Consider the following 11533-nt stretch of genomic DNA (forward strand, 5'->3'; position numbering starts at 1 on the left):
CACAAGGAAGACCAGAAGGGGTGGAATGCGCATGGGAGGCAGACGACGTCATGTGAGGGACCTGAGCAAACTCTGTGAATGCCCAGAGCTTTACATTTTTACAGGATGGAGCTTTACATTGACATACATGAGGACCTCACACACATGAAGCTCGTAGCCTTGGCTTTATATTTGATTCCTCGCTCTCCTTTAGTCCTCATGTTGAGGCAGTAGCTAAATCCTGTCGCTTTTTCCTGTATAATATTGCCAGGATTCGACCATTTCTGTCTGTCTCTTCTGCCAAGACGCTTGTTCATGCACTGGTTATTTCTCGGTTGGACTACTGCAACTTCTTCTCTCTGGCCTTCCTTCTTCTCACATCAGTCCGCTGGTTTCTGTCTACCACGCTGCCGCTAAGATCATCTTCTTGGCTCGCCGCTCTGACCATGTTACTCCACTTCTGAAATCTCTCCATTGGCTTCCAATTCACTTCAGAATCCAATATAAACTTCTCCTGTTGACCTTCAAAGCTTTTCACGGTCTAGCTCCGCCCTATCTCTCCTCTCTCATCTCACACTATTGCCCCGCTCGTGCTCTTCGCTCCTCTGATGCCATGTTTCTCACCTGCCCAAGGGTCTCTACTTCCCTTGCTCGGCTTCGTCCATTTTCTTCTGCTGCCCCTTACGCCTGGAATGCTCTCCCAGAACATCTGAGATCTACAAGTTCAATCTCAGCTTTTAAAGCTCAGCTAAAAACTTTTCTTTTCCCTAAAGCTTTTAAAACTTGATGTTACTCGGACTTTAGACTGTTAGTTATACTGTTAGTTTTTCCCTACCCTGTGCCTGTTTACCCTACCCAGTGCCTGTTTGCATTCTCTCCCCCTCCTTATTGCTTTACTATGACTTTATTAGAATGTAAGCCTATGCGGCAGGGTCTTGCTATTTACTGTTTTACTCTGTACAGCACCATGTACATTGATGGTGCTATATAAATAAATAAATAAATAATAATAATAATAATAATAATAATAATAATAATAATAATACATCTGGTTTGTGTGCACATTAGTACCACCATCCCCTCTGCCAATTGCAGCTCCGCTGAGTGTACATGTATGTCAAAATCTGCATGGCTATCATATTCTTCCAGAGCTGTTGTACCGTAATTCCCGCCCTCCCCAGCCAGCATGCTTGATGTACAGGGTGTAAATGTTTTCTCACACACCTGCTACATGCAAAGTGGACCTCAGAAACCTCATGGTATCCCTAAAATTTTTTTTTAAGGGTGTAATCTATGGTGTACTAATTACTAAGAAATATTTAATATACTGCAGTGTTCTGTCTGCTACCCTCCCCAGTGAGCATGTGAATAACTTTGCATTTATACACTCTTTAATTTGCCTGCAGCCACAGACATGTCAATACAATGCACTAAAGGAAAAAAGAAAATGCTGTCTTATTTAATTTGCAACTGTTGCCGCACCCATTTCACACCTGAATTTCTCACCCTCCAGGAAAAATTAACTTACATTCAGTGCATAAAATTAGGCCTGTATCTCATTGACTTGAGCTGTTAGGTAATAGTTTTCGTTCCCTTTTAAAGCTTCTCGATTCCTCTTCACACTACTTCTTTCACAGTTAAGGCATAGCTAGATGGAGTGATATCCCAGGGATCATCCCGGGTTTGTCCCTGTGTGCCCACATGACACACAGGGGATCCCGGGAGCAGGGAGGGATGATTCCTCCCTTTCCCCGGGGTATCACCCTACCCTTTAGCTGCATTTTTTCCACAGTCTCTGGATGATCGGGGTGGGGTGGGGGGAGTGGGGATTTTTTTTTTAAAAAAAACACACCACACCTTACCTTTCAGCGCATGAGCACTCGTGCGCTCCTTCTGTGTGTGTTTTTTAAAAACCAAAATGGCGGGCGCGACGTCCTGTTCCTCCGAGGATGTTGCGTGCCACGTGTAAAAAGAGGGGGACGATCTTGCGATCATAGCATCGCGAGATCCTCATCCGTCCATCGCACTAGACCTGTAGGTCTAGCTGAGGCCTAAGTGTTCAATTCAAAAGCAGATAAGGCATAGAAGCCATCTGAGTCCTTCCACTTTTTCCACTTTTCTTACAGCTACATAGTTTTCTAATTGGTTATCATCCAAAACCCTAGTGCAATACTTAAAGGTTGGGGCCAGCAGAAAGAAGGAAAAACAATCTGGTGTCTTCATTTGAGCTGCAACTTCTCCCGGAGCACGAGCAATAAATCTTCTATCTATCACAGCTGGAAATGCATGGAAATACACAAAACAGGTTTTTTTTTTTTTAATGTAGTAAGGGTAGATCTCTGCCCGATATCTGATCACTCCTGTCTTAGCCTGAACATTGGACAGAAATCTGTGCACTAGAACCTTTGCCAGCTTCAGTACTTCGCTTAGCCCTTTCACTGAGTCTGCTGCAACCAATGCAGGACAATAACAACAAAAGCTCTCATGCGAACCAGGCATTGAGGTGGAAAATCGGAGAACCTTGACAAGTCTGAGCTTCCCTGATTCTGCCATTCCTAAGGTATGTGTTCAAAATTGTAAGTGTGGAGGAGCTGCAGGACTGCATTCTTTGCATCTACCCCACATGTCGAGAGGGAAGGTTTGCAGGAAGATTGTACCCACATTCGGCTGAACCTGGATACACTCTTTCTTGCTATCAGGAACCTTGAACATGCAGGGTTCCTGATGGCACTGAGGACTAGAAACACATTCAGCTGAACATAATTATACTCGCTCTTGTGATCTTCCCACTCAACATTGGAAGGTCAGGGTTGGGATGGGCAGGGAGATGTGGAAAGAAGACTTCTGGCACAGTAACTAGAGTGCAAAGGCAACCTTCCTTTTGTCCTTTGCCAGTTAGCACTTCCTGTGTAATACAGTTTTCTCCCCAACCACTTCCTGCTTGGCGCCACCGCTGTGTTTGGCAGAACCAGATGCACAACCCTGTCCAGCTCGTGTCCTCCAGATATGTCAAGCTAGAACTTCCACTGGCCTCAAGCAGCATGGCCAATGACCATGCTGCCCGGGGATTATGAGAGTCATAGGCCACAGCTAGACCTAAGGTTTATCCTGGGATCATCCAGGGTTCGCTCCTGCCTGAGCACCAGATCCCCTGTGTGTCACCTAGATGAACAGGCTTGACCCCTGGATGATAAACCTTAGGTCTAGCTATGGCCTTAGTCTGACTCATTGGGAAGGCACCAGATTGGGTATGGGGAGGCTGTATTAAGAGCTAGAAAACATCTGGCATTCTCAATGAAAGTGAGAACAAACTGATCAATACTACGGGTAAGGAATCCAAAAGCATAATTTCAATAAATGGTGAACCATGATTTCATTGTTACAGCTTGAGCTGATATGGGAGTGTTTCCCTACTGCACTGGTCTACCTTCTAAGATCAGTACCAACAGAGACACAAAGACCTTGAAAGGGGGCTGAGGACAAGACTTGCCAGGATGTTTGTGCAGTAAGGAACAGGTGAAGAACCACTGAAGGGTTTGCATCAATCACTTCATGGCAGTAAGTCACCCAGAGTGCTGGAGGTGCAGCAGAGAGCTACAGTGAGAGTAGCTCTTTCATTGTTCCTTATATTCAACCTCCATTTTCCCTCTTATTTTTATTCCCTTAAATTTATCGCACTTCATGACACTTGGCAATGATTTCTGCTAAGCAACTGCCAACTATATGTCATTTAATGTTGGTTAACCTCACTTTGCTCTTGTACTCTGAGAACTCTTGGTGGGAATGTTGTAATTTTTTTAAAAATGCACCTTTGTCATGAGCAGAACTCAACCATTTGTAGTAAGAAACCAGCATTTCTTCTTGTTGGCAACTTTCAGTATTTATCTAGTGTGATGAGCTTCTAATAAAGTTTTCTTTCTTTCGCCAAATGTCATTATTTGTATGGTATGTTGGAGTTGTCTAGAGATCTATGCCATGGAGTGATTTTCTCCACTGCAAAGGAAATATTACATTAAGGGTTTGTTTGTTTTTACCTTCCCTAATGTAAAGTTTCAAGAAGCCGACAGTATGCTTTGAACATTGGGATTAGAAGTTAGGAAGAGTTTTGTTTACAATCACTTTAACGGCCTTCTTACCAAGTGAAAGCAACATATAACATACATTATTTTTATATTTCTGTTAGACAATAACTGAACTCCAAATCAGGAAGAATCATCTACAAATAACAATATTCCAGATTGGTGTGTTCTTGTGATTGTTTTTATGTGCAGATGTATGTGTTTTTGTACTTTTATCTTGTGTGCATTGGCTCTGTCCCATGTTCTGCTCTGCCTGCCTTCTGGTTTAATTTGTAGAATTTTTAAAATTAATTTCAAAACTGGTCCATGCTCAGTTTCCTGCAGCTGTCAATTCACTTTTATTTCCCTTTACAGATTAGCAGTGAGTCCAGGCATGTCCCTTTTGGGGGGAGCTTGATTTTCACAATTGGATCAAGATTCATTCCTGCAGTGTGGATAAGCACTCCCGAGCATCAGCAAGGGAGGCCGAGAAATATAAACTTAAAATCGTGGCGAAGTTCATATGTGTGTCAGTCTGAACAAATTCTGGAAATAACATGCCACAGCAATAACTTCTTGGTGCTGTTCCACAAACAAGGTCAGCTATTATGGAACCCCATCATTTAGAGGTGTGTGTGAAATTTCTTAAGACACCCCTAGTCTGAATGAAGAATTTTGAAGTGGAAATGACCCACATTACCACCCAAATCAGTAAAATGTTTATTGACTTTTCAATTGGTAATATTCATCCCTTTTTCATGGGCATACTTAAAATGTGGATCCCTTTTTGAACGTGGACAAATATGTGAGTGCATACAACAGTATCCAAGAATGCTGGGAACTAGGGATGTGCTCCGCTTCTCTTCGGTTCAGAGAAGCAGGAGTGAGGCGGCCTAATTCGCCTCCAGAAAAGGCGGAGGCGAAGAGAGTCAGGGGGGCTGCGGATCAAGGCGAAGAGGATCGCCACAATCCGGAGCTTCGCCTGCAGGTAAGTGGGGGGGAGGGGGACTCATCTGGCGCTGCCGGCGCCGCCATCCATGTGGCGGTGCCAGGTAAGGGAGCAGGGAGGAGGGATGCTTACGTGCCTCCGTCGCGGGCTTCAATTGAGGCCCCGGTTGAAGGCGGAAGTGAAGGCCGAGGCCTCTTCCGGCTTCAACCGGGGCCTCAATTGAAGCCTGTGACGGATGCAGGTAAGGGGGCGGGGGGGGGGTTGGTTTATTTTGCACCGCTGCCACTGTCCATGTAGCGATGGCGGCGAAGCCGGATCTCGCTCCGCGGAGCGGGAGACGGGCGGAGCGGCGTGAAGAGGATCGGGCCCAATCTGGATTTTCTGGATCAGGCCATGAAGCCGATTTGGGGGTCCATGCACACCCCTACTGGGAACCATGTGAACTCCAGCAGGCGCAGCAAGATGACAGGAACCAAATGTTGCTGCAGAAGTGCAGAAATGCACCTGCTATTTCAGGAGGATGCAAAAAACGTGGGTGCAAAATCCATGCTGTTCAACCCATTACTAATTACAGCTGGGTCACAAATAGTTGATAAAAGGAAATTTGGAACAAGACAGGGGGTTCCAAATCTAGTTCACTCCTTATACACAGAGCGACTTGACACTTTAGGACAACTCACATGTTAAAACAGATAACAAGGCCAGTGATATGGAAGCATTCGATGTTGCGGAGTAAATTATTTATCCTAGTGATCTTGGAAGAAGAATTCTATCCATTCATATTCAGCCATGAAGCTCAATAGGTTGCCTTTGGCTAGCAACCTTACCTACCTCACAAGGTTGTTACCTACCTCACAAGGGGGGGCGTTCAACCGGTTCTGGATGGGGTCGCACTCCCCCTGAAGGAGCAGGTTCGTAGCTTGGGGGTTCTCCTAGAACCATCTTTGTCACTTGAGGCTCAGGTGGCCTCGGTGGCACGGAGTGCTTTCTACCAACTCCGGTTGGTGGCCCAGCTACGCCCCTATCTGGACAGGGATAACCTAGCTTCAGTTGTCCATACTTTGGTAACTTCCAAATTAGATTACTGCAATGCCCTCTACATGGGGCAGCCTTTGAAGACGGTCCAGAAGCTACAGCTTGTGCAAAATGCAGCAGCCAGATTGATAGCTGGAACAGGGAGGTTTGAGCATATAACACCGATTCTGGCCCGCTTGCATTGGCTGCCTATAAGTTTCCAAGCCCAATTCAAGGTGCTGGTTTTAACCTATAAAGCCCTATGTGGCTTGGGAACGCAATACCTGATGGAACGCTTCTCCCAACATGAACCTACCCGTACACTGCGCTCAACATCTAAGGTCCTCCTCCGAGTGCCCACTCCGAGGGAAGCTCGGAGGATGGCAACAAGGGAGAGGGCCTTTTCAGTGGTTGCCCCCCAACTGTGGAATGATCTTCCCAATGAGGCTCGCCTGGCGCCAACATTGTTATCTTTTCAGCGCCAGGTCAAGACTTTTCTCTTCTCCCAGGCATTTTAACAGCATTTAACAATGTTAAGTTTGTTTTTAATGGACCCCAGAATTTTGTTTTTAAATGGATACTGTTGTTTTTATACTGTTTTTTATGTTGTTGTTTTTTAATTTTTTTATACTTTTAATGTTTACTATTTTTAATTGTTGTAAACCACCCAGAGAGCTTCGGCTGTGGGGCGGTATATAAATGTAATAAAATAAATAAATAAATAAATAAATTGTTGTGAGATTAAAATGAATGGGGGCGTTCCCTGTACAAGCTCCTTGGTAGAAAAGTTGACTATAAAAAAAATAAAGAGGTAGAATTTCCAGGATTTGGGAAATCACAGGGGTCAGCACACCCGGAGTGCAATGAATGAGCATCAACCTCGGAAAACCACCTTCATGATCATAGTATCTCCCCTGTCAGGTAAGAATAATAAAAACAAACAAATTAATAATACAAAAAAGTGAAATGACTGGGCATTCTATTGCATCATGGTGAAGAAGCGGTATTGAGATCTGCCAATGGGAAGACATATAAAGTGTTTGTAAACATGATAAGCAGCAGTAGTTTTCAGACATTTACATCATTTTTTATCTGCATTCTCTCATTGGTGACCTCACACTTCCTCTTCCTGTTCCTGACATGTCATATTAAATCATAGGATGGAAAAGAACAAACATATGTCTTGCAAGTACCTTTGCAAATGGCAAAAATAGCTCAGGTCCTCCAGGCAGCTAACTACTATTTTGAGAAATGCCTCATGCTTTTACCCAAATGCGGTTTGCTAATGCATAAACCAAGGCATCTGCCAGCTGAATTATTAGCAAAGTTCTCAGGAAATCCTATACAGGTAAACAATTCATGGAAGTTGATGCAGTCATTAACACGCTTCAAGGAGGAGGGAGAGAAAAAACCCAGCAACACCCAGCGTAATGTATTTTGGTTTGATGCTCCTTCTTTTCCCTCAAGAAAATGTGACTAGAGAGGGAGAGGATTTTTTAAAATTAAGACCACTATCATATTTAAGTAGTCTCATTGGTTTTAATAATAATCAGAAGAAGAAGAAGAAGAAGAAGAAGAGGAGGAGGAGGAGGAAATTTTACAGTTAGAAAAATGGCAGAAAATGGCAATTAAAAATGATCAAGGAGCTGGAGCAACTCCATGATGAAGAAAAAAATACAACATCTGGGATTGTTTAGCTTAGAAAAAAGGAGAATAAGGGGAGATATGACAGAGGTGCACAAAATTATGCATGGTGTGGAAAATGTGGATAGGGAGACATTTTTCTCCTTCTCTCATACTTCTTTTGGAGTTTATTTTCCTTTTGACTTCAGGCATAACATGCTAGAGAGTAGCCTTCCACTCTGGGTGGTCTAAGATTTTTAACGAGATCAATACTGGTTGCGAATCAAGTAGCTATCTGCAACCTCCTGGCCTGTTGTCATCCAGGAGAGCATGGGAGAGGAACCTGTGTCCCTCTAGAGGTTGTTTAGTTCTATCTCTCATCGCCCCCAGCCAACATGGCCAATGCCAACCTTTAAAGAGGATACCCAGGGTGAAATCCAAATGCCCTTAATTTGTAACCCTTTCTTGCTCTTTTTTGGGTTCATGAGACCATCAATGCCCACCAAAAATGGAGGTGAAGGTGGCAGATTCCCTGTGTCACTATGTCCACAGTGGCCCTACTTTCTTTGGATTTAGAGATGCATGTTGGAGTTGGCACCAGTTTTTCCAACTTAGTGCAGCCATGATGTAGGGTGGCCAAAAAGAAGAAAGGCATCATAAAAAAAGATGATGAAAGAGGGCATTAATTTGCATGACCTTTGCACATGCAATGTTACTTGTATGGATGCAAATGTAGAAAGAACAACCATAATTTAAATAAAATAAATACAGCTCACCATAGTGGAGAAGACCAACTAGATGGTCTATGTGATCTGCTCAGTCTGTTGTCCAGATGCTGACTATTGATAAGCAACTTCAAGGCTCCTGCTCTTCTTTCTTCTGCTTCTTTAACTTTATACCAGGCTTAAGGATGTATAAGGATTTCATTTTTGTGCACAAAACATGCAAACACGCCCTATTTACAACTTCACCAACATGTGTCTATTGAAAATGCCCATTAATTGCCAAACATGTGCTTACAGTTGATTTGCACAAATTCTCTAAATTTACACAAACTTCCTAAATTTATCCAAATTTTATAATTTGCACAATTTCCCCCCATAGACAGAATGGGGGGAAAGTTGTGCGAATTTCATGCTTGATAGTTGCTTGATTTGGGCAATTTTCCCATTTGCACTGAGCAAACAGCGATAGCAAATTTGAACGGGAGTTGGGGCATGAGATGAACATTAAGCCCATGTTTGGAAAACACTGGAGATCTCGAACATCACTGTTTTCCCCATCCCTAACCAAACTTAGATTGGACAGCCAAACAAGGAAACAGAGGACCCCTTTAAATAGAGGACCATCTGCTGCCAGCTCTCTAAAATAGAGGATCATCCCCAGCAAAATAGGATAGTTGGCCACCCTATCTGAGAGTCTCTTGCTGTGTGAAAAAGAGAATGAAAAGGTGAGAGATGGAGGGAGATGGAGTTTGTTTTGTCGGGGAAATTAATAATAATAATAATAATAATAATAATAATAATAATAATAAATTTATTACACGCCTCTACCTCTGGATCAAGGTGGAGAACAACAGCAAATACAAAAAAAATACTATAAAATACATGAAACTGATTAAAAACATAAAACTAATACATTATTAAAGTAACAGCCAGACATCTTAAAATTCGACTGAGTAGGCCTGATGGAAGAAATCAGCCTTTATAGCTTTTTTTTTTAATTCAAAAAGACTGTTAAGTTGGTGAATCTCTCCCAGCAGGCCATTTCACAGTCTGGGAGCAGCAGAAGAGAAGGTCCTCTGGGTAATGGTAATCAGCTTAGTTTTCGCTGACTGAATAGGTTGCCCAGACCCTCCGGAAAATTCCAGAAACCTCCGGGGAGATCTGGGGGTCCGGAGGAACCAGAGTCAGGGCCCAAAATACCGGGGTTGTGGTTACTGGGCCTGCAGCAACCGCAACCCCACCTTACAGGGCCTAAGTTTCCCCGGCAAGTGTCAACAGCCATCTTGAATCTTGCCCAAACTCATGCGAAATCCCGGCAGCTGGCTGGGAACTCTCGCGAGACCCAGTCAACAGCCGAGATCTCGCGTGAGTTCAGGCGAGATTCAAGATGGCTGCCACGAGGGGGGGGCAAAAGTGAGATGAGTGGTTGGGGGCTGCGTGCAGGAACTTCCACCCACGCAGCCTCCAGCACCCCACCCCCCCAGCGCTGAAGAAGAAGATGAAGGAAGAAGCAGTAGCAAGAAGAAGAAGCAAGAAACAAAAAGAAGCAAACAGCAGGAGGAGGAGAAGAAGAAAGAGAAGAAGCGAGTAGGAGGTAAGACTGAGGTTTGTGTGTGTGTGTGTGTGTGTGTGTGAGAGAGAGAGAGAGAGAGAGAGAGAATGTATGGGTGAATGGGGTGCATGGGGTCTTTGAGTGAACACATGTGTGCATGAGTGTTTTTGGAGTGAGTGGTGCTGAGTGTGTGTGTCTGTGCAAGCACATGTGTTCTGGCAGTGTAAGTGTATTGATGTCTCAATGGGATGCCTGGTTGTTTGATTGAATGAATGCATTTGCATGTTTGTAGTGGGGGTGGCTGTAGTTTTCTGTGAGTTGGGGGATGATTTGGAGGTGATGTTCCTATTAAATAATGCATTTTAGACCCATAGACCTTTGTTTCCAATTTGTTTGCTATAATTGGCATGACATATATTTTGTAACAGTGGCTGACAATTGTTCATCCTTCTTAAAGAAACTTTAAAAAAAGTTAACAGGGTTGCTATCATCATCATCATCATCATCATCAATCTCTCTTTTCTTGCTTGTGGTGGTTTTTCTAGGTGAACATGATGGGCTTTGCCAAGTCATGCTGTCTTTTACTGATTCAGAAATGTCCTGACTATTGAATATGTTTTAAGTATGACTGCTTTCTGGATGTCGGTGTGCATGTATTTTGGTAGGCCTAATTTCTGAAGGTTTTCTGTACAAAAAACAGTGATGTCATGCTGGTGACTGATGTGACTAACAAATATTTGTAAGTTTTTCCTGTTGCCATAGTTCTTTAACTTCCATAGCCAGTGGTGTATATTTTTCTCTCTTTTCCTCTTCCTTTTCTGAAACATTTTTGTCATTAGGTATTGCAATTTCAATGTAGTTGTGTTTTTCTCGTTTGTTTTTGACTGTTATGTCTGGTTGAAGTTGAAACAAGCTAAGTGGTGGTAGCCTTTAGTCCATTTTGTCCCATGGCTAACGTTTGCAGGCGAATAGTAGTTTATACTCTTTCTGAATGCTTGGTTGTTTGGTTGTTGTATACTTGTCAACTACTTCATTTGTTCAGTGGTAGCAGTATGCAGTAAGGTGATGGGTAAACAGTGTTAAATGTTAGGAAAGGTTAGACTATGGTCATCCAGTGAAGGATTTGCAGTCAGAAAAAATATTTGAGGGAAAGGGAGACTGTATCACACACAGGGCTCATCTACACCAAGCAGGATATTCCACTTTGAAAGCGGTATAGAAAAGCCAGGAGCCACACTACTGCTTTATAGCAGTACTGAAGTGTACTGACAACTGTTGGGGCCCATGACACATACCATATACCACTTTCATATCACTTTCATAGTGTTATATCCTGCTTGGTATAAATGTCTCATGGGTCCCAACAGTTGTCAGTGCACTTCAGTACCACTATAAAGCAGTAGTGTAGCTCCTGCAGTGCAGTTGAATACCTCTATAAAGTAATAGTGTGGCTCCTGCCTTTTATATACCGCTTTCATAGTGGAATACCCTGCTTGGTGTAGCTGAGCACACAGTATAGCAAAAGCTTCAACGTACAGCAAAAGCTACAGAAGTAGGAATGAATGAAGTTAATTTCAGATGCATTGAATGTCTCACTTATACTTTATTCCAGTGATTTTAACATTAAGATGTT

At 43.2% G+C, this 11533-nt stretch overlaps 1 non-coding gene across 1 annotated transcript; it reads right to left on the minus strand.

The window, feature by feature from the left end:
- Nucleotides 1-6765: 6765 nt before the first annotated feature.
- LOC134404354 (U1 spliceosomal RNA) lies at nucleotides 6766-6929 on the minus strand. The gene has a single exon (XR_010025866.1). It is a non-coding gene; the product is annotated as a U1 spliceosomal RNA (small nuclear RNA).
- Nucleotides 6930-11533: the final 4604 nt, after the last annotated feature.

The sequence above is a fragment of the Elgaria multicarinata genome, chromosome 9 (genome assembly GCF_023053635.1).
Source record: "Elgaria multicarinata webbii isolate HBS135686 ecotype San Diego chromosome 9, rElgMul1.1.pri, whole genome shotgun sequence".
Lineage (NCBI taxonomy): Eukaryota > Metazoa > Chordata > Lepidosauria > Squamata > Anguidae > Elgaria > Elgaria multicarinata.